The sequence below is a fragment of the Oncorhynchus nerka genome, unplaced genomic scaffold (genome assembly GCF_034236695.1).
Source record: "Oncorhynchus nerka isolate Pitt River unplaced genomic scaffold, Oner_Uvic_2.0 unplaced_scaffold_1190, whole genome shotgun sequence".
Classification (NCBI taxonomy): domain Eukaryota; kingdom Metazoa; phylum Chordata; class Actinopteri; order Salmoniformes; family Salmonidae; genus Oncorhynchus; species Oncorhynchus nerka.
The window spans coordinates 47,536-68,848 of NW_027040140.1; the positions used below are offsets into that span (position 1 = coordinate 47,536).

General features: G+C 46.7%; 1 pseudogene; it reads right to left on the bottom strand.

The window, feature by feature from the left end:
• The window catches only part of LOC115119435 (isocitrate dehydrogenase [NADP], mitochondrial-like), an 83,383-nt pseudogene that overhangs the window by 34,460 nt on the left and 27,610 nt on the right, over nt 1-21,313 (bottom strand).

The following is a 21,313-nucleotide window of genomic DNA, read 5'->3' on the forward strand; positions in this document are numbered from 1 at the left end:
CAGCCTCTACCATCCGTTCTATTGGCCATCGTGCAATCACTGGAGAATAAACTGGATGAGCTCCGTTCGAGACTAATGGGACATTAACATAGTTGTATCTTATGTTTCACTGAGTCATGGCTGAACGACGACAACGATAATATAAAGTTGGCTGGGTTTTCCGTACATCGGCAGGACAGAACAGCTATGTCAGGTAAGACAAGGGGTGGGTGTGTGTCTATTTGTCAATAACAGCTGGTGCGCGATGTCTAACATTAAGGTAGTCTCAAGGTATTTCTCTCCTGAGGTAGAGTACCTAATGATAAGCTGTAGACCACATTATCTACCAAGAGAGTTTTCATCTATATTTTTCGCAGTTGTCTATTTACCACCACAAACCGATGATGGCACTAAGACTGCACTCAACGAGCTGTAAGGCCATAAGCAAAAAAGAAAATGCTCATCCAGAAGCCGCACTCCTAGTGGCCGGTGACTTTAATGCAGGCAAACTTAAATATGTTTACCTAATTTCTACCAGCATGTCACATGTTTAACCAGAGGGGGAAAAAACTCTACACCACCTTTACTCCACACACAGAGACATGTACAAAGCTCTCCCTCACGCTCCATTTGGCAAATCTGACCATAATTCTATCCCCCTAATTCCTGCTTACAAGCAAAAGCTAAAGCAGGAACTACCAATGACTTGCTCAATACGGAAGTGCTCAGATGAAGGGGATGCTACGTTACAGGACTGTTTTGCTAGCACAAACTGGAATATGTTCCATGATTCATCCAATGGAATTTAGCAGTATATCAAATCAGTCACCAGCTTCATCAACAAGTGCATCGACGACGTCATGCGTCCATATCCCAACCAGAAGCCATGGATTAGAGGCATCATCCGCACCGAGCTAAAGGCTAGAGCTGCCGCATTCAAGGAGCGGGACACTAATCTGAATGCTTATAAGAAATCCCGCTATGCCCTCAGACAAACCATCAAACAGGCAAAGCGTCAATACAGGACTAAGATTGAATCCTACTCCAGCTCTGATGCTCGTCGGTTGTGGCAGGGCTTGCAAGCTATTACAGACTACAAAGGGAAACCCAGCCGCGAGCTGCCAAGTGACGCCTTCCAGATGGGTTAAATGCTTTTCATGCTCGCTTCGAGGCAAGCAACACTGAAGCATGCATGAGAGCATCAGCTGTTTCAGATGACTGTGTGATCAGCCGACGTGAGCAAAACCTTTAAAACAGGTCAACATTCACAAGGTAGCGGGGTCAGATGGATTACCAGGACGTGTACTCAGAGTATGTGCGGACTAACTGGCAAGTGTCTTCACTGACATTTCCAACCTCTCCCTGACCAAGTCTGTAGTACCTACATGGTTCAAGCAGACCACCATAGTCCCTGTGGCTAAGAAAGCAAAGGTAACCTGCTTAAATGACTACTGCTGCTCTGTAGCATTCATGTCGGTAGCCATGAAGTACTTTGAAAGGCTGGTCATGGCTAACATCACCTCCATCATCCCGGAAACGCTAGACCCACTCCAATTCGCATATCGCCCCAACAGATGATGCAATCTCAATCGCACTCAACACTGCCCTTTACCACCTGGACACAAGGAACACCTATGTGAGAATGCTGTTCATTGACGAAAGCTCAACGCTCAACACCATAGCGCCCACAAAGCTCACCAATAAGCTAAGGACCCTGGGACTAAACACCTCCCTCGGCAACTGGATCCTGGAGTTCCTGATGGGCCGCCCCCAGGTGGTATGGGTAGGCAACAACACATATGCCACGTTGATCCTCAACACAGGGGCCCCTCAGGGGTGCGTGCTTAGTCCCCTCCTTAGTCCCGTTCACAAACGACTGTGTGGCAAGCGCGACTCCAACACCATCATTAAGTTTGCTGATGACACAACAGTGGTAGGCCTGATCACTGACAACAATGAGACAGTCGGTCAGAGGCCGTCAGAGACCTGGCTGTGTGGTGCCAAGACAAAAACTTCTCCCTCGAAGTGATTCAAGACAAAGGAGATGATCGTGGACTACAGGAAAAGGAGGACCCAGCACGCCCCCATTCACATCGACGGGGCTGTAGTGGAACAGGTTGAGAGCTTTAAGTTCCTTTAGCGTCCACATCACCAACAAACTATCATGGTCCAAACACTCAAAGACAGTCGTGAAGAGGGCACGACAATGCCTTTTCCCCCTCAGGAGCTTGAAAAGATTTGGCATGGGTCTCCAGATCTTCAAAAAGTTCAGCTGCACCATCGAGAGCATCCTGACCAGTCGGTATCCGACCGTAAGGTCCTACAGAGGGTAGTGCGTCCGGCCCAGTACATCACTGGGGCCAAGCTTCATGCTATCCAGGGCCTCCATATTAGGCCGTGTCAGACGAAGGCTGAGAATGTGTGAAAGACTACAGTAACCCAAGTCATAGACTGTTCTCTCTGCTACCGCACTGTCATGGTCCACCTGTCACCAGAGGGTGTTAGAGACCATCCTAGAGACATTGACGACACTCAGGTGTGTCCAATTTACCCATTATGATTTCCCTGTTAAACGAAGTGATTTCTGTTGTGCGTTCGTTTCCTGGGTGAGTTTTTGAGACTTAGTGTTTGTTGTTTTTTCAAGTATACTGTGATCCTGTGGCCACCGTTTCTCAGTAAAGTATTAACCACTGATTCCTCGTCTGGACTCTTCTCTGCAACCAATCATATTACAGCAAGCTTCTGCCAAAACATTGACCCAGCAGAGATCACCCAGATCAAGAATGTTGTTACCCACCTGGACTCCATTACCCTTCCTGATTACCTCCCCTATATCTGTCACTCCCTTTGGTTCTTTCCCCAGGCGTTATTGTTTCTGTTCCTTTGTTTTATGTCTGTACGCTACTCGTGTTTCTTGTTATGTTCCATGTTCTATTAAATTCACTCTCTGTACTTGCTTCCTGATTATTAGCATACACGTTACACAGCCACCATCCTGCAGCTCCATATTTGGGGCGGCAGGGTAGCCTAGTGGTTAGAGCGGTAACCCACAGGTAGTATCACATTTTCATTTCATTTCATTACAGTACAACGGTTTGATTTGTTTGATCGTAGCTAGCTACATAGCTAGCTACATAGCCGTCTCTGTATCAAAGATAATTGTGTAGTCTAGAGCGATTTTCTAGGTTACCTAGCCAGCTATTGTCGTTCTTTTAACGCAACGTAACGTAATCAACACTGCTAGCTAGCCAGCTAGCCCCCGAATCAACAACGCAGCCACTGCCAGCTAGCCTACAAAGTCAACAACGCAGCCACTGCCAGCTAGCCTACTTCAGCAGTACTGTATCATTTTTAATCATTTTAGTCAATAAGATTCTTGCTACGTAAGCTCAACTTTCTGAACATTCGAGACGTGTAGTCCACTTGTCATTCCAATCTCCTTTGCATTAGCGTAGCCTCTTCTGTAGCCTGTCAACTATGTGTCTGTCTATCCCTGTTCTCTCCTCTCTGCACAGACCATACAAACGCTCCACACCGCGTGGCCGCGGCCACCTAATCTGGTGGTCCCAGCGCGCACGACCCACGTGGAGTTCCAGGTCTCCGGTAGCCTCTGGAACTGCCGATCTGCGGCCAACAAGGCAGAGTTCATCTCAGCCTATGCCTCCCTCCAGTCCCTCGACTTCTTGGCACTGACGGAAACATGGATCACCACAGATAACACTGCTACTCCTACTGCTCTCTCTTCGTCCGCCCACGTGTTCTCGCACACCCCGAGAGCTTCTGGTCAGCGGGGTGGTGGCACCGGGATCCTCATCTCTCCCAAGTGGTCATTCTCTCTTTCTCCCCTTACCCATCTGTCTATCGCCTCCTTTGAATTCCATGCTGTCACAGTTACCAGCCCTTTCAAGCTTAACATCCTTATCATTTATCGCCCTCCAGGTTCCCTCGGAGAGTTCATCAATGAGCTTGATGCCTTGATAAGCTCCTTTCCTGAGGACGGCTCACCTCTCACAGTTCTGGGCGACTTTAACCTCCCCACGTCTACCTTTGACTCATTCCTCTCTGCCTCCTTCTTTCCACTCCTCTCCTCTTTTGACCTCTCCCTCTCACCTTCCCCCTACTCACAAGGCAGGCAATACGCTCGACCTCATCTTTACTAGATGCTGTTCTTCCACTAACCTCATTGCAACTCCCTCCAAGTCTCCGACCACTACCTTGTATCCTTTTCCCTCTCGCTCTCATCCAACACTTCCCACACTGCCCCTACTCGGATGGTATCGCGCCGTCCCAACCTTCGCTCTCTCTCCCCCGCTACTCTCTCCTCTTCCATCCTATCATCTCTTCCCTCTGCTCAAACCTTCTCCAACCTATCTCCTGATTCTGCCTCCTCAACCCTCCTCTCCTCCCTTTCTGCATCCTTTGACTCTCTATGTCCCCTATCCTCCAGGCCGGCTCGGTCCTCCCCTCCCGCTCCGTGGCTCGACGACTCATTGCGAGCTCACAGAACAGGGCTCCGGGCAGCCGAGCGGAAATGGAGGAAAACTCGCCTCCCTGCGGACCTGGCATCCTTTCACTCCCTCCTCTCTACATTTTCCTCTTCTGTCGCTGCTGCTAAAGCCACTTTCTACCACTCTAAATTCCAAGCATCTGCCTCTAACCCTAGGAAGCTCTTTGCCACCTTCTCCTCCCTCCTGAATCCTCCTCCCCCTCCCCCTCCTCCCTCTCTGCAGATGACTTCGTCAACCATTTTGAAAAGAAGGTCGACGACATCCGATCCTCGTTTGCTAAGTCAAACGACACCGCTGGTTCTGCTCACACTGCCCTACCCTGTGCTCTGACCTCTTTCTCCCCTCTCTCTCCAGATGAAATCTCGCGTCTTGTGACGGCCGGCCGCCCAACAACCTGCCCGCTTGACCCTATCCCCTCCTCTCTTCTCCAGACCATTTCCGGAGACCTTCTCCCTTACCTCACCTCGCTCATCAACTCATCCCTGACCGCTGGCTACGTCCCTTCTGTCTTCAAGAGAGCGAGAGTTGCACCCCTTCTGAAAAAACCTACACTCGATCCCTCCGATGTCAACAACTACAGACCAGTATCCCTTCTTTCTTTTCTCTCCAAAAGCCTTGAACGTGCCGTCCTTGGCCAGCTCTCCCGCTATCTCTCTCAGAATGACCTTCTTGATCCAAATCAGTCAGGTTTCAAGACTAGACATTCAACTGAGACTGCTCTTCTCTGTATCACGGAGGCGCTCCGCACTGCTAAAGCTAACTCTCTCTCCTCTGCTCTCATCCTTCTAGACCTATCGGCTGCCTTCGATACTGTGAACCATCAGATCCTCCTCTCCACCCTCTCCGAGTTGGGCATCTCCGGCGCGGCCCACGCTTGGATTGCGTCCTACCTGACAGGTCGCTCCTACCAGGTGGCGTGGCGAGAATCCGTCTCCTCACCACGTGCTCTCACCACTGGTGTCCCCCAGGGCTCTGTTCTAGGCCCTCTCCTATTCTCGCTATACACCAAGTCACTTGGCTCTGTCATAACCTCACATGGTCTCTCCTATCATTGCTATGCAGACGACACACAATTAATCTTCTCCTTTCCCCCTTCTGATGACCAGGTGGCGAATCGCATCTCTGCATGTCTGGCAGACATATCAGTGTGGATGACGGATCACCCCCTCAAGCTGAACCTCGGCAAGACGGAGCTGCTCTTCCTCCCGGGGAAGGACTGCCCGTTCCATGATCTCGCCATCACGGTTGACAACTCCACTGTGTCCTCCTCCCAGAGCGCTAAGAACCTTGGCGTGATCCTGGACAACACCCTGTCGTTCTCAACTAACATCAAGGCGGTGGCCCGTTCCTGTAGGTTCATGCTCTACAACATCCGCAGAGTACGACCCTGCCTCACACAGGAAGCGGCGCAGGTCCTAATCCAGGCACTTGTCATCTCCCGTCTGGATTACTGCAACTCGCTGTTGGCTGGGCTCCCTGCCTGTGCCATTAAACCCCTACAACTCATCCAGAACGCCGCAGCCCGTCTGGTGTTCAACCTTCCCAAGTTCTCTCCACGTCACCCCGCTCCTCCGCTCTCTCCACTGGCTTCCAGTTGAAGCTCGCATCCGCTACAAGACCATGGTGCTTGCCTACGGAGCTGTGAGGGGAACGGCACCTCAGTACCTCCAGGCTCTGATCAGGCCCTACACCCAAACAAGGGCACTGCGTTCATCCACCTCTGGCCTGCTCGCCTCCCTACCACTGAGGAAGTACAGTTCCCGCTCAGCCCAGTCAAAACTGTTCGCTGCTCTGGCCCCCCAATGGTGGAACAAACTCCCTCACGACGCCAGGACAGCGGAGTCAATCACCACCTTCCGGAGACACCTGAAACCCCACCTCTTTAAGGAATACCTAGGATAGGATAAAGTAATCCTTCTCACCCCCTTAAAATATTTAGATACACTATTGTAAAGTGGCTGCTCCACTGGATGTCATAAGGTGAATGCACCAATTTGTAAGTCGCTCTGGATAAGAGCGTCTGCTAAATGACTTAAATGTAAATGTTAAATGTAACCCGGAAGGTTGCAAGTTCAAATCCCCAAGCTGACAATGAAGGATAATATTAATATTTTATTTTACCTTTATTTTACTAGGCAAGTCAGTTAAGAACAAATTCTTATTTTTAATGACGGCCTAGGAACAGTGGATTAAATGTTCCTGTTCAGGGGCAGAACGAAAGTTTTGTACCGTGTCAGTTCGGGGGTTTGAACCTGCAACCTTCCAGTTACTAGCTCCCGCATTGTGGCCGCTGTGATATGGAGTATTGAGACCACGGTCCGACAAGCCCAGACCCGAGAACCTGACCCCGGTGGGGAACCCACTAACAGACTCTACGTTCTGCAATCAGCCCGTTCTCGAGTACTACAATGGGGACACTCCTCTAAATTACCTGGGCATCCAGGGGTTAATCGGACTCTGGAGTTCCTGAGGCAGAAATTCTGGTGGCTCAACATGATTGAGGTGAGATCCTTTGTTGTGCCCTGTTCCACCTGTGCCCAAAGCAAGTCCTTACGCCAGCAACCGGCTGGGTTGCTACAACCTCTGCCCATCCCCAGCGAGCCCTGGTCCCACCTGTCTGTAGACTTTATCAGAGGGTTACCTCCATCCCAAGGGCTTACCACTACCCTGGTGGTCGTTGATCGCTTCTCCAAGGCAGCCCATTTCATTGTCTTAGACAAAGTTGACTTGTATGTCTAGTTAGGTATAATATGGTGAATAGACTATATATATAGTTATAAATATGGTGAATAGACTATATATATATAGTTATAAATATGGTGAATAGACTATATATCTAGTTATAAATATGGTGAATAGACTATATCTAGTATAAATATGGTGAATAGACTATATCTAGTATAAATATGGTGAATAGACTATATCTAGTTATAAATATGGTGAATAGACTATATCTAGTTATAAATATGGTGAATAGACTATATATATAGTTATACATATGGTGAATAGACTATATCTAGTTATAAATATGGTGAATAGACTATATCAAGAAAAAATATGGTGAATAGACTATATCTAGTTAGTTATAGATATGGTGAATAGACTATATCTACAGTAGTTAGGTAGACTATATCTACAGTAGTTAGGTAGACTATAGTCTATATCTACAGTAGTTAGGTAGACTATATCTACAGTAGTTAGTATAGTCTATATCTAGAATAGTATACATGTGGAATGCAGTGCAACTCTATACTGTAGGCTGCCAGTTGAATGTCTTACTCCAGAATAGTATACATGTGGAATGCAGTGCAACTCTATACTGTAGGCTGCCAGTTGAATGTCTTACTCCAGAATAGTATACATGTGGAATGCAGTGCAACTCTATACTGTAGGCTGCCAGTTGAATGTCTTACTCCAGAATAGTATACATGTGGAATGCAGTGCAACTCTATACTGTAGGCTGCCAGTTGAATGTCTTACTCCAGAATAGTATACATGTGGAATGCAGTGCAACTCTATACTGTAGGCTGCCAGTTGAATGTCTTACTCCAGAATAGTATACATGTGGAATGCAGTGCAACTCTATACTGTAGGCTGCCAGTTGAATGTCTTACTCCAGAATAGTATACATGTGGAATGCAGTGCAACTCTATACTGTAGGCTGCCAGTTGAATGTCTTACTCCAGAATAGTATACATGTGGAATGCAGTGCAACTCTATACTGTAGGCTGCCAGTTGAATGTCTTACTCCAGAATAGTATACATGTGGAATGCAGTGCAACTCTATACTGTAGGCTGCCAGTTGAATGTCTTACTCCAGAATAGTATACATGTGGAATGCAGTGCAACTCTATACTGTAGGCTGCCAGTTGTATGTCTTACTCCAGAATAGTATACATGTGGAATGCAGTGCAACTCTATACTGTAGGCTGCCAGTTGAATGTCTTACTCCAGAATAGTATACATGTGGAATGCAGTGCAACTCTATACTGTAGGCTGCCAGTTGAATGTCTTACTCCAGAATAGTATACATGTGGAATGCAGTGCAACTCTATACTGTAGGCTGCCAGTTGAATGTCTTACTCCAGAATAGTATACATGTGGAATGCAGTGCAACTCTATACTGTAGGCTGCCAGTCAGTTGAATGTCTTACTCCAGAATAGTATACATGTGGAATGCAGTGCAACTCTATACTGTAGGCTGCCAGTTGAGTGTCTTACTCCAGAATAGTATACATGTGGAATGCAGTGCAACTCTATACTGTAGGCTGCCAGTTGAATGTCTTACTCCAGAATAGTATACATGTGGAATGCAGTGCAACTCTATACTGTAGGCTGCCAGTTGAATGTCTTACTCCAGAATAGTATACATGTGGAATGCAGTGCAACTCTATACTGTAGGCTGCCAGTTGAATGTCTTACTCCAGAATAGTATACATGTGGAATGCAGTGCAACTCTATACTGTAGGCTGCCAGTTGAATGTCTTACTCCAGAATAGTATACATGTGGAATGCAGTGCAACTCTATACTGTAGGCTGCCAGTTGAATGTCTTACTCCAGAATAGTATACATGTGGAATGCAGTGCAACTCTATACTGTAGGCTGCCAGTTGAATGTCTTACTCCAGAATAGTATACATGTGGAATGCAGTGCAACTCTATACTGTAGGCTGCCAGTTGAATGTCTTACTCCAGAATAGTATACATGTGGAATGCAGTGCAACTCTATACTGTAGGCTGCCAGTTGAATGTCTTACTCCAGAATAGTATACATGTGGAATGCAGTGCAACTCTATACTGTAGGCTGCCAGTTGAATGTCTTACTCCAGAATAGTATACATGTGGAATGCAGTGCAACTCTATACTGTAGGCTGCCAGTTGAATGTCTTACTCCAGAATAGTATACATGTGGAATGCAGTGCAACTCTTGAATGTCTTACTGTAAAGGCTGCCAGTTGAATGTCTTACTCTCAGAATAGTATACATGATGGAATGCAGCTGCAAACCCTATACTGGAGGCTGCCAGTTGAATGTCTTGGACTGGACAGGACAAAGATCTCCTGGAAGATATCCTTGACAACGTATTAGAACCCTGTGATGGACTGGACAGGATGGTGTTCTTAGTGCTCATGTATAGAGGCCACCTCTTATTGATGGCATACTGGAAACAGCTGTGGGCAAACCCTGTGATGGACTGGACAGGACAGACAACAGTATTAGAATCCTGTGATGGACTGGACAGGACAGACAGAACACTATTAGAAACCTGTGATGTGATGGACTGGACAGGACAGACAACAGTATTAGAACCCTGTGATGGACTGGACAGGACAGACAGAACAGTATTAGAACCCTGTGATGGACTGGACAGGACAGACAGAACAGTATTAGAACCCTGTGATGGACTGGACAGGACAGACAACAGTATTAGAACCCTGTGATGGACTGGACAGGACAGACAACAGTATTAGAACCCTGTGATGGACTGGACAGGACAAACAGAACAGTATTAGAACCCTGTGATGGACTGGACAGGACAGGCTGTTCATTATCATACTGAAACATGAGGTGATGGACTGGACAGGACAAACAGGCTGTACATTATCATACTGAAACATGAGGTGATGGACAGGACAAACAGGCTGTACATTATCATACTGAAACATGAGGTGATGGACTGGACAGGACAAACAAGCTGTGCATTATCATACTGAAACATGAGGTGATGGACAGGACAAACAGGCTGTACATTATCATACTGAAACATGAGGTGATGGACTGGACAGGACAAACAAGCTGTACATTATCATACTGAAACATGAGGTGATGGACTGGACAGGACAAACAAGCTGTACATTATCATACTGAAACATGAGGTGATGGACAGGACAAACAGGCTGTACATTATCATACTGAAACATGAGGTGATGGACTGGACAGGACAGACAGGCTGTACATTATCATACTGAAACATGAGGTGATGGACAGGACAAACAGGCTGTACATTATCATACTGAAACATGAGGTGATGGACTGGACAGGACAAACAAGCTGTACATTATCATACTGAAACATGAGGTGATGGACTGGACAGGACAAACAAGCTGTACATTATCATACTGAAACATGAGGTGATGGACAGGACAAACAGGCTGTACATTATCATACTGAAACATGAGGTGATGGACTGGACAGGACAGACAGGCTGTACATTATCATACTGAAACATGAGGTGATGGACTGGACAGGACAAACAGGCTGTACATTATCATACTGAAACATGAGGTGATGGACTGGACAAACAGGCTGTACATTATCATACTGAAACATGAGGTGATGGGCAGGACAGGACAAACAGGCTGTACATTATCATACTGAAACATGAGGTGATGGACAGGACAAACAGGCTGTACATTATCATACTGAAACATGAGGTGATGGACAGGACAGGACAGACAGGTTGTACATTATCATACTGAAACATGAGGTGATGGACTGGACAGGACAAACAGGCTGTACATTATCATACTGAAACATGAGGTGATGGACTGGACAGGACAAACAGGCTGTACATTATCATACTGAAACATGAGGTGATGGACTGGACAGGACAAACAGGCTGTACATTATCATACTGAAACATGAGGTGATGGACTGGACAGGACAAACAGGCTGTACATTATCATACTGAAACATGAGGTGATGGACTGGGCAGGACAGACAGGCTGTACATTATCATACTGAAACATGAGGTGATGGACAGGACAAACAGGCTGTACATTATCATACTGAAACATGAGGTGATGGACTGGGCAGGACAAACAAGCTGTACATTATCATACTAAAACATGAGGTGATGGACAGGACAAACAGGCTGTACATTATCATACTGAAACATAAGGTGATCGTGGAGGATGAATAACAAGACAATGGACCTCAGGATCTCGTCACGGTATCTCTGTGCATTCAAATTTCCATCGATAAAATGCAATTGTGTTCATTGTCCATAGCTTATGCCTGCCCATACCATAACCCCACTGCCACCATGGGGCATTCTGTTCACAACGTTGACATCAGCAAACCGCTGGCCCACAAAACACTACCAGTTGCCTGGTACAGTTCAAACCGGGAATCATCCCTGAAGAACAAACTTCTCTAGCATGCCAGTGGCCATCGAAGATGAGCATTTGCCCACTGAAGTCGGTTATGACGCCGACCTGCAGTCAGGTCAAAACCCTGGTGAGGACGACGAGCACAAGATAAGCTTCCCTGAGACGTTTCTAACAGTTTGTGCAGAAATTCTTCAGTGGTGCTGTCCGTCTGGCTGGTCTCAGATGATCCAGCTGGTGATGAAGCCGGATGTGGAGGTCCTGGGCTGCCGTGGTTACACGTGGTCTACGGTTATGAAGCCGGATGTGGAGGTCCTGGGCTGCCGTGGTTACACGTGGTCTACGGTTATGAAGAGGGATGTGGAGGTCCTGGGCTGCCGTGGTTACACGTGGTCTACGGTTATGAAGAGGGATGTGAAGGTCCTGGGCTGCCGTGGTTACACGTGGTCTACGGTTATGAAGCCGGATGTGGAGGTCCTGGGCTGCCGTGGTTACACATGGTCTACAGTTATGAAGAGGGATGTGAAGGTCCTGGGCTGCCGTGGTTACACGTGGTCTACGGTTATGAAGCCGGATGTGGAGGTCCTGGGCTGCCGTGGTTACACGTGATCCACGGTTATGAAGAGGGATGTGGAGGTCCTGGGCTGCCGTGGTTACACGTGGTCTACGGTTATGAAGCCGGATGTGGAGGTCCTGGGCTGCCGTGGTTACACGTGGTCTACGGTTATGAAGAGGGATGTGGAGGTCCTGGGCTGCCGTGGTTACACGTGGTCTACGGTTATGAAGAGGGATGTGGAGGTCCTGGGCTGCCGTGGTTACACGTGGTCTACGGTTATGAAGAGGGATGTGAAGGTCCTGGGCTGCCGTGGTTACCGTGGTCTGATTTATGAAGCCGGATGTGGAGGTCCTGGGCTGCCGTGGTTACACGTGGTCTACGGTTATGAAGAGGGATGTGGAGGTCCTGGGCTGCCGTGGTTACACGTGGTCTACGGTTATGAAGAGGGATGTGGAGGTCCTGGGCTGCCGTGGTTACACGTGGTCTACGGTTATGAAGAGGGATGTGGAGGTCCTGGGCTGCCGTGGTTACACGTGGCCTGCGGTTATGAGGCCGGTTGGATGTACTGCCAAATTCTCTAAACCGATGTTGGAGGAGGCTTATGGTAGAGAAATTAACATTAAATTCCCTGGCAACATTCCTGCAGTCAGCATGCCAATTGCACGCTCTGTGGCATTGTGTTGTGTGACAAAAGTGCACATTTTAAAGTGGCCTTTTATTGTCTCCAGCACAAGGTGCACCTGTGTAATGATTATGCCGTTTAATCAGCTTCTTTATTTTCCACACCTGTCAGGTAGATGGATTATCTTGGCAAAGGATAAGTGCTCACTAACAGGGATGTAAACACATTTGTCCAACCAAATTTGAGTGAAATAAGCTTTTTGTGCGTAGAGAACATTTCTGAGATCTTTTATTTCAGCTCATGAAACATGGGACCAACACTTTACATGTTGTGTTTATATTTTTGCTCAGTTTATGTTCTTTAATGTCAAAAGCAAATTTCATTCCTTGGATGGAAAATAAAGTGTGTAAAAAAAAAGAACCTGCCCCAGCCTGCTCACCTCATCAGTATTGTACATGCCCAACCCACAGCCTCCTGAGACGAAGTCAAAGACCTCCCACTCACTCCCCTTGCTGCTGTCAGCTGGGGTGAACACCATCTTAAACTTCCCTGGCTTGGTGATCACAAAGTCTGTGGCTCTGTACTGTGGAACAACACAACAACAAACATCAACAACAGAACATTCCTCACATGCTCTGTGATTCAATACAAATCTAATCTAAAACACGTATTGTATGTTACTTATCTACCTGGTCACCAAAGGCGTGTCTGCCGATCGTTATTGGCTGCGTCCAACCAGGGACCAGACGGGGAATGTTCTTGCAGATGATCGGCTCTCGGAAGACGGTTCCGCCCAGAATGTTCCTGATGCTTCCGTTGGGACTCTTCCACATCTTCTTCAGCTTGAACTCTGTTAGGGTTAGAGATGGAGGCCTGAGTTAACCTATTAGACCTAACCATAACTCTAACCCTGACCTTACTACATCTAGCCCAGATAACTATATATCTAACCCAACTACACCTACCCCAGGTAACTAACGATCTATCTAACCCAACTACACCTAGCCCAGGTAACTAACTAACTGTCTAACCCTGACCTTACTACATCTAGCCCAGGTAACGAACTATCTATCTAACCCTGACCTTACTACATCTAGCCCAGGTAACTAACTATCTATCTAACCCTGACCTTACTACACCTAGCCCAGGTAACTAACTATCTATCTAACCCTGACCTTACTACATCTAGCCCAGGTAACTATACACTACAATTATACACTTCTGAGAAATGAAGGCTATTCCATGCGATAAATTGCCAAGAAACTGAAGATTTCGTACAATGCTGTGTACTACTCCCTTTACAGAACAGTGCAAACTGGCTCTAACCAGAATAGAAAGAGGAGTGAGAGGCCCCAGTGCACAACTGAGCAAGAGGACAAGTATATTAGAGTGTCTAGTTTGAGAAACAGACGACACACAAGTCCTCAACTGGCAGCTACATTAAATAGTACCCGCAAAACACCAGTCTCTAAGTCAACAGTGAAGAGGTGACTCCGGGATGCTGGCCTTCTAGGCACAGTTGCAAAGAAAAGGCTATATCTTAGAGTGGTCAATAAAAAGAAAAGATTAAGATGTGCAAAAGAACACAGACACTGGACAGAGGAACTCTTCCTAGAAGGCCAGCATCCCGGAGTCACCTCTTCACTGTTGACGTAGAGACTGGTGTTTTGCGGGTACTATTTAATGAAGCTGCCAGTTTAGGACTTGTGAGGCGTCTGTTTCTCAAACTAGACACTCTAATGTACTTGTCCTCTTGCTCAGTTGTGCACCGGGGCCTCCCACTCCTCTTTCTATTCTGGTTAGGGCCAGTTTGCGCTGTTCTGTGAAGGGAATAGTACACAGCATTGTACAAGATCTTCAGTTCTTTGCAATTTCTCGCATGGAATAGTCTTCATTTCTGAGATCAAGAATAGACTGACGAGTTTCAGAAGAAAGTGCTTTGTTTCTGGCCATTTTGAGCCAGTAATCGAACCCACAAATGCTGATGCTCCAGATACTTGTCACGGGATACTAGGAGTGGTGGGTGGAATCAGGAGCAGAGAGCAGGGTTCAGTAGATCGTCAATTTATTCTCCGGCGCACAAAACGGTCACGCCAACATACAGGGCGCATACAATTGACCAGCCCAAACACAGGACCAAATAGTCCGGAGAATACACATACGAAAACCACCATACAACAGAGTAACAAAAAACAATCCCGCACAAAACAAGGGCGGGACAACCTACTATATATAAGGACGCTAATTAAACTAAAATACACACAGGTGAAACTAATAAGACAAAACCAACAGACAAACGAAAAAGGGGTCGGTAGTGGCTAGTAGGACGGTGACGACGACCGCCGAGCACCGCCCGAACAGGCAGGGGAGCCAACTTCGGCGGAAGTCGTGACAATACTCAACTAGTCTAAAGAAGGCCAATTTTATTGCTTCTTTAATCAAAACAACAGTTTCAGCTGTGCTAATGTAATTGGAAAGGGTTTTCTAATGATCAATTAGCCTTTTAAAAGGATAAACTTGGATTAGCTAACACAACGTGCCATTGGAATACAGGAGTGATGGTTGCTGATAATGGGCCTCTGTGCGCCTATGTAGATATTCCATAAAAAATAATCAGTTTCCAGCTACAATAGTCATTTACAACATTAACAATGTCTAGACTGAATTTCTGATTTATTTGATGTTATTTCAATAGATTTAAAAAAGTGGACATTTCTAAGTGACCCCAAACTTTTGAACGGTAGTGTATATCTAACCCTACTACACCTAGCCCAGGTAACTATCTACCTAACCCTGACCTTACTACACCTAGCCCAGGTAACTATCTACCTAACCCTGACCTTACTACATCTAGCCCAGGTAACTATCTACCTAACCCTGACCTTACTACACCTAGCCCAGGTAACTATCTACCTAACCCTGACCTTACTACATCTAGCCCAGGTAACTATCTACCTAACCCTGACCTTACTACACCTAGCCCAGGTAACTATCTACCTAACCCTGACCTTACTACACCTAGCCCAGGTAACTATCTACCTAACCCTGACCTTACTACACCTAGCCCAGGTAACTATCTACCTAACCCTGACCTTACTACATCTAGCCCAGGTAACTATCTACCTAACCCTGACCTTACTACACCTAGCCCAGGTAACTATCTACCTAACCCTGACACCTAGCCCAGGTAACTATCTACCTAGCCCAGCCCAGGTAACTATCTACCTAACCCTGACCTTACTACATCTAGCCCAGGTAACTATCTACCTAACCCTGACCTTACTACACCTAACTATCTACCTAACCCTGCCCAGGTAACTATCTACCTAACCCTGACCTTACTACATCTAGCCCAGGTAACTCTATAACCCTGACCTAACCCTGAGGTAACCTACCTAACCCTGACCTTACTACACCTAGCCCAGGTAACTATCTACCTAACCCTGACCTTACTACATCTAGCCCAGGTAACTATCTACCTAACCCTGACCTTACTACACCTAGCCCAGGTAACTATCTACCTAACCCTGACCTTACTACATCTAGCCCAGGTAACTATCTACCTAACCCTGACTACCTAACCCTGACCTTACTACACCTAGCCCAGGTAACTATCTACCTAACCCTGACCTTACTACACCTAGCCCAGGTAACTATCTACCTAACCCTGCCCAGGTAACTATCTACCTAACCCTGACCTTACTACACCTAGCCCAGGTAACTATCTACCTAACCCTGACCTTACTAGCCCAGGTAACTATCTACCTAACCCTGACCCTTACTACATCTAGCCCAGGTAACTATCTACCTAACCCTGACCTTACTACACCTAGCCCAGGTAACTATCTACCTAACCCTGACCTAACACCTAGCCCAGGTAACTACTACTAGCCCAGGTAACTATCTACCTAACCCTGACCTTACTACACCTACCTAGCCCAGGTAACTATCTACCTAACCCTGACCTTTTGCACTACACCAGAGTGAACAGCCCAGGTAACATGGATCTACCAATAACCCTATATACAATGACCTAATTACAATATTGCAGATTAACACTGGAGTGATAAATGATCAGATGATCATGCCCAGGTAAAAATGGGTGGGCTATCTACCTAACCCTGACCTTACTACACCTAGCCCAGGTAACTATCTACCTAACCCCTGACCTTACTACATCTAGCCCAGGTAACTATGACCTAACCCTGACCTTACTACACCCTAGCCCAGGTAACTATCTACCTAACCCTGACCTTACCCTACATCTAGCCCAGGTAACTATCTACCTAACCCTGACCTTACTACACCTAGCCCAGGTAACTATCTACCTAACCCTGACCTTACTACACCTAGCCCAGGTAACTATCTACCTAACCCTGACCTTACTACACCTAGCCCAGGTAACTATCTACCTAACCCTGACCTTACTACATCTAGCCCAGGTAACTATCTACCTAACCCTGACCTTACTACACCTAGCCCAGGTAACTATCTACCTAACCCTGACCCTACTACACCTAGCCCAGGTAACTATCTACCTAACCCTGACCTTACTACACCTAGCCCAGGTAACTATCTACCTAACCCTGACCTTACTACATCTAGCCCAGGTAACTAACTAACTATCTATCTAACCCTGACTCTTCCACATCTTCAACTCTGAGGAGTAAGGGTCATGGATGAAAGCCTGACAGGAGTTAAGCTGTTAACTGTCAAACTGCAGTACTGATCTACCTCCTGACACTGAAACCATGGTCAAACAAATATTTATAGAAACACTTGAATAAGTATTATCCCCTGGGATTCAAATATCCATCTTGTGGATGTATGATTTATTTCTAACCAGAGAATGTATTTCTGTGATTAAAGTAGATACCATCGACTCTGGCTTCATCCGGGGTGATGGTGGCACACTTGACAGCCACGTTGTACTTCATGGTGGCGATGGCCGAGTCAATGGTGACCTGGTCGTCTGTCTGGTCGCGGCACGGCAGACCAAGGTCATAATACTTCAGCTCCACGTCCACGTTAGGCAGGACCAGCTGGAACAATACAACACATTTAATGAGGATGGAGGAGAGGAGAGGAGAGGAGTGGGTATATGTGTTTGGTTGGGGTGCCTGCAAAGTAAAATGAAATACAGTTGCCAAAATTATATAATTACTCGGGTCGATACAGAAATAAATAAAATCACTAAAAATAACACTACATGACCAAAAGTAATATGGAGTTGGTCCCCCCTTTGCAGCTATAACAGCCTCCACTCTTCTGGGAAGGCTTTAATATGGAGTTGGTCCCCCCTTTGCAGCTATAACAGCCTCCACTCTTCTGGGAAGGCTTTAATATGGAGTTGGTCCCCCCTTTGCAGCTATAACAGCCTCCACTCTTCTGGGAAGGCTTTAATATGGAGTTGGTCCCCCCTTGCAGCATAACAGCCTCCACTAAGGCTTTAATATGCCCCCTTTGCAGCTATAACAGCCTCCACTCTTCTGGGAAGGCTTTAATATGGAGTTGGTCCCCCCTTTGCAGCTATAACAGCCTCCACTCTTCTGGGAAGGCTTTCCACTAGATGTTGGAACAATGCTGCAAGGACTTGCTTCCATTCAGCCACAAGAGCATTAGTGAGGTCGGGCACTGATGTCGGGCAGTTAGGTCTGGCTCGCAGTTGGCATTCCAATTCATCCTAAAGGTTTTCGATTGGATTGACGTCAGGGCTCTGTGCAAGCCAGTCAAGTTCTTCCACACAGATCTCCATAAACAATTTCTGTATGGATCTCGCTTTGTGCACGGGGCATTGTCATGCTGAAACAGGAAATGGCCTTCCTCAAACTGTTGCCAAAGATGGAAGCACAGAATTGTCTAGAATGTCGTTGTATTCTGTAGCGTTAAGATTTCCCTTTACTGGGGCCTCCCGAGTGGCGCAGCTACAGACCTGAGGCGTTACTACAGACCTGGGTTCATTCCCGGGCTGTGCCACAACCGGCCGTGGACGGGAGTCCCATAGGACGGCACACAATTGGCCTAGCATCATCCTAGCATCATCCTACCTGACAGGTCGCTCCTACCAGGTGGCGTGGCGAGAATCTGTCTCCTCACCACGTGCTCTCACCACTGGTGTCCCCCAGGGCTCTGTTCTAGGCCCTCTCCTATTCTCGCTATACACCAAGTCACTTGGCTCTGTCATAACCTCACATGGTCTCTCCTATCATTGCTATGCAGATGACACACAATTAATCTTCTCCTTTCCCCCTTCTGACGACCAGGTGGCGAATCGCATCTCTGCATGTCTGGCAGACATATCAGTGTGGATGACGGATCATCACCTCAAACTGAACCTCGGCAAGACGGAGCTGCTCTTCCTCCCGGGGAAGGACTGCCCGTTCCATGATCTCGCCATCACGGTTGACAACTCCATTGTGTCCTCCTCCCAGAGCGCTAAGAACCTTGGCGTGATCCTGGACAACACCCTGTCATTCTCAAATAACATCAAGGCGGTGGCCCGTTCCTGTAGGTTCATGCTCTACAACATCCGCAGAGTACGACCCTGCCTCACACAGGAAGCGGCGCAGGTCCTAATCCAGGCACTTGTCATCTCCCGTCTGGATTACTGCAACTCGCTGTTGGCTGAGCTCCCTGCCTGTGCCATTAAACCCCTACAGCTCATCCAGAACGCCGCAGCCCGTCTGGTGTTCAACCTTCCCAAGTTCTCTCACGTCACCCCGCTCCTCCGCTCTCTCCACTGGCTTCCAGTTGAAGCTCGCATCCGCTACAAGACCATGGTGCTTGCCTACGGAGCTGTGAGGGGAACGGCACCTCAGTACCTCCAGGCTCTGATCAGGCCCTACACCCAAACAAGGGCACTGCGTTCATCCACCTCTGGCCTGCTCGCCTCCCTACCACTGAGGAAGTACAGTTCCCGCTCAGCCCAGTCAAAACTGTTTGCTGCTCTGGCCCCCCAATGGTGGAACAAACTCCCTCATGACGCCAGGACAGCGGAGTCAATCACCACCTTCCGGAGACACCTGAAACCCCACCTCTTTAAGGAATACCTAGGATAGGATAAAGTAATCCTTCTCACCCCCCCTTAAAATATTTAGATGCACTATTGTAAAGTGGCAGTTCCACTGGATGTCATAAGGTGAACGCACCAATTTGTAAGTCGCTCTGGATAAGAGCGTCTGCTAAATGACTTAAATTTAAATGTAAATGTATTTATAATTAGATATAGTCTATATATAGTCTATTCACCATATTTATTTATTTTTTTATGCCCAGGACGTCTTTGCAGTCTGTTTTATCCGCTAGGATAGGAAGCATAGTCATATCTGATCATGCTGAGGTGATCCTGGACATAAAACTCAACGGGGCATTCAATCGGTCAAGACATTGGAGGTTGAACACAACCATTCTTAAAGACCATACATTCACATCATATTTTATTACAGAGTTTAGAGCATTTTTCTCTATTAACTCTCAATCAACAGATAACCCCTGGCTCCTTTGGGAGACCTGTAAAGCGTATGCCAGGGGTCTGATTATGTCATACACAGCTACTAAGAGACGGAAAAAGCGGGAAAAGCAAAACATGTTAGAGGGTGAATTAGGAACTAAAGAGAAGGACTACATTAAAACGCCCACTCCTGCACTATTAAAGGAAATATCAGTCATTAGATCAACGTTAGACTCTCTCCTAACACAGGACGCTGAAAAGAAAATGAGATTTGTCAGGCAAAAGCTATATGAACATGGCGATAAGCCAGGAAAGTACTTGGCGTACCTAGCTAAAAAGAGGGCTGACTCTCAGTCAATTGCTACTATTACTGATTCTGATGGTAATCATTTATATGAAAATAAATTGATAAGTGACTCATTTAAGAAATTTTATACAAACCTTTATGCCTCAGAACTGCCAAAGGATGCACCCAAATTAATGGAGAACTTCTTTTGTAAGATTGAGCTCCCTACTATCTCCGAAGAACAGAGGTCCCTCCTTAATGCCCCTATTACCAAGGAAGAGATAATGTTCGCAATTAAGAGTCTGCAAAATGGTAAGGCCCCAGGACCAGACGGGTTTTGTAGTGAGTTCTATAAAGAGTTCCATGGCCTGATCCTTGAGCCATTGCGTGATATGTTTAACCACTCATTTTCAAACGCTGAGAGAAGCCAACATTTCACTTATTCTCAAAAAGGGAAAATGTCCAGAGTCTTGTTTCTCGTACAGACCAATTTCCCTTCTGAATGTGGATATAAAATTGCTTTCTAAAATTCTAGCCACAAGATTAGAGGACTCACTGCCACTAATTGTGAAAGGAGACCAAACTGGCTTCATTAGGGGCCGTAAAGTCATGCAACAATGTCAGGCGGCTTCTTAATGTAATTCAAGCCTACCAACAAAGTGCTGTAGATGGTCTTGTGCTCTCCCTAGATGCTGAGAAAGCATTTGATCGTGTGGAGTGGTCTTACCTATTATTTGCTCTAAATAAATTTGGTCTGGGGGACAACTTTATAAAATGGGTGAAAGTTTTGTATGATGATCCTC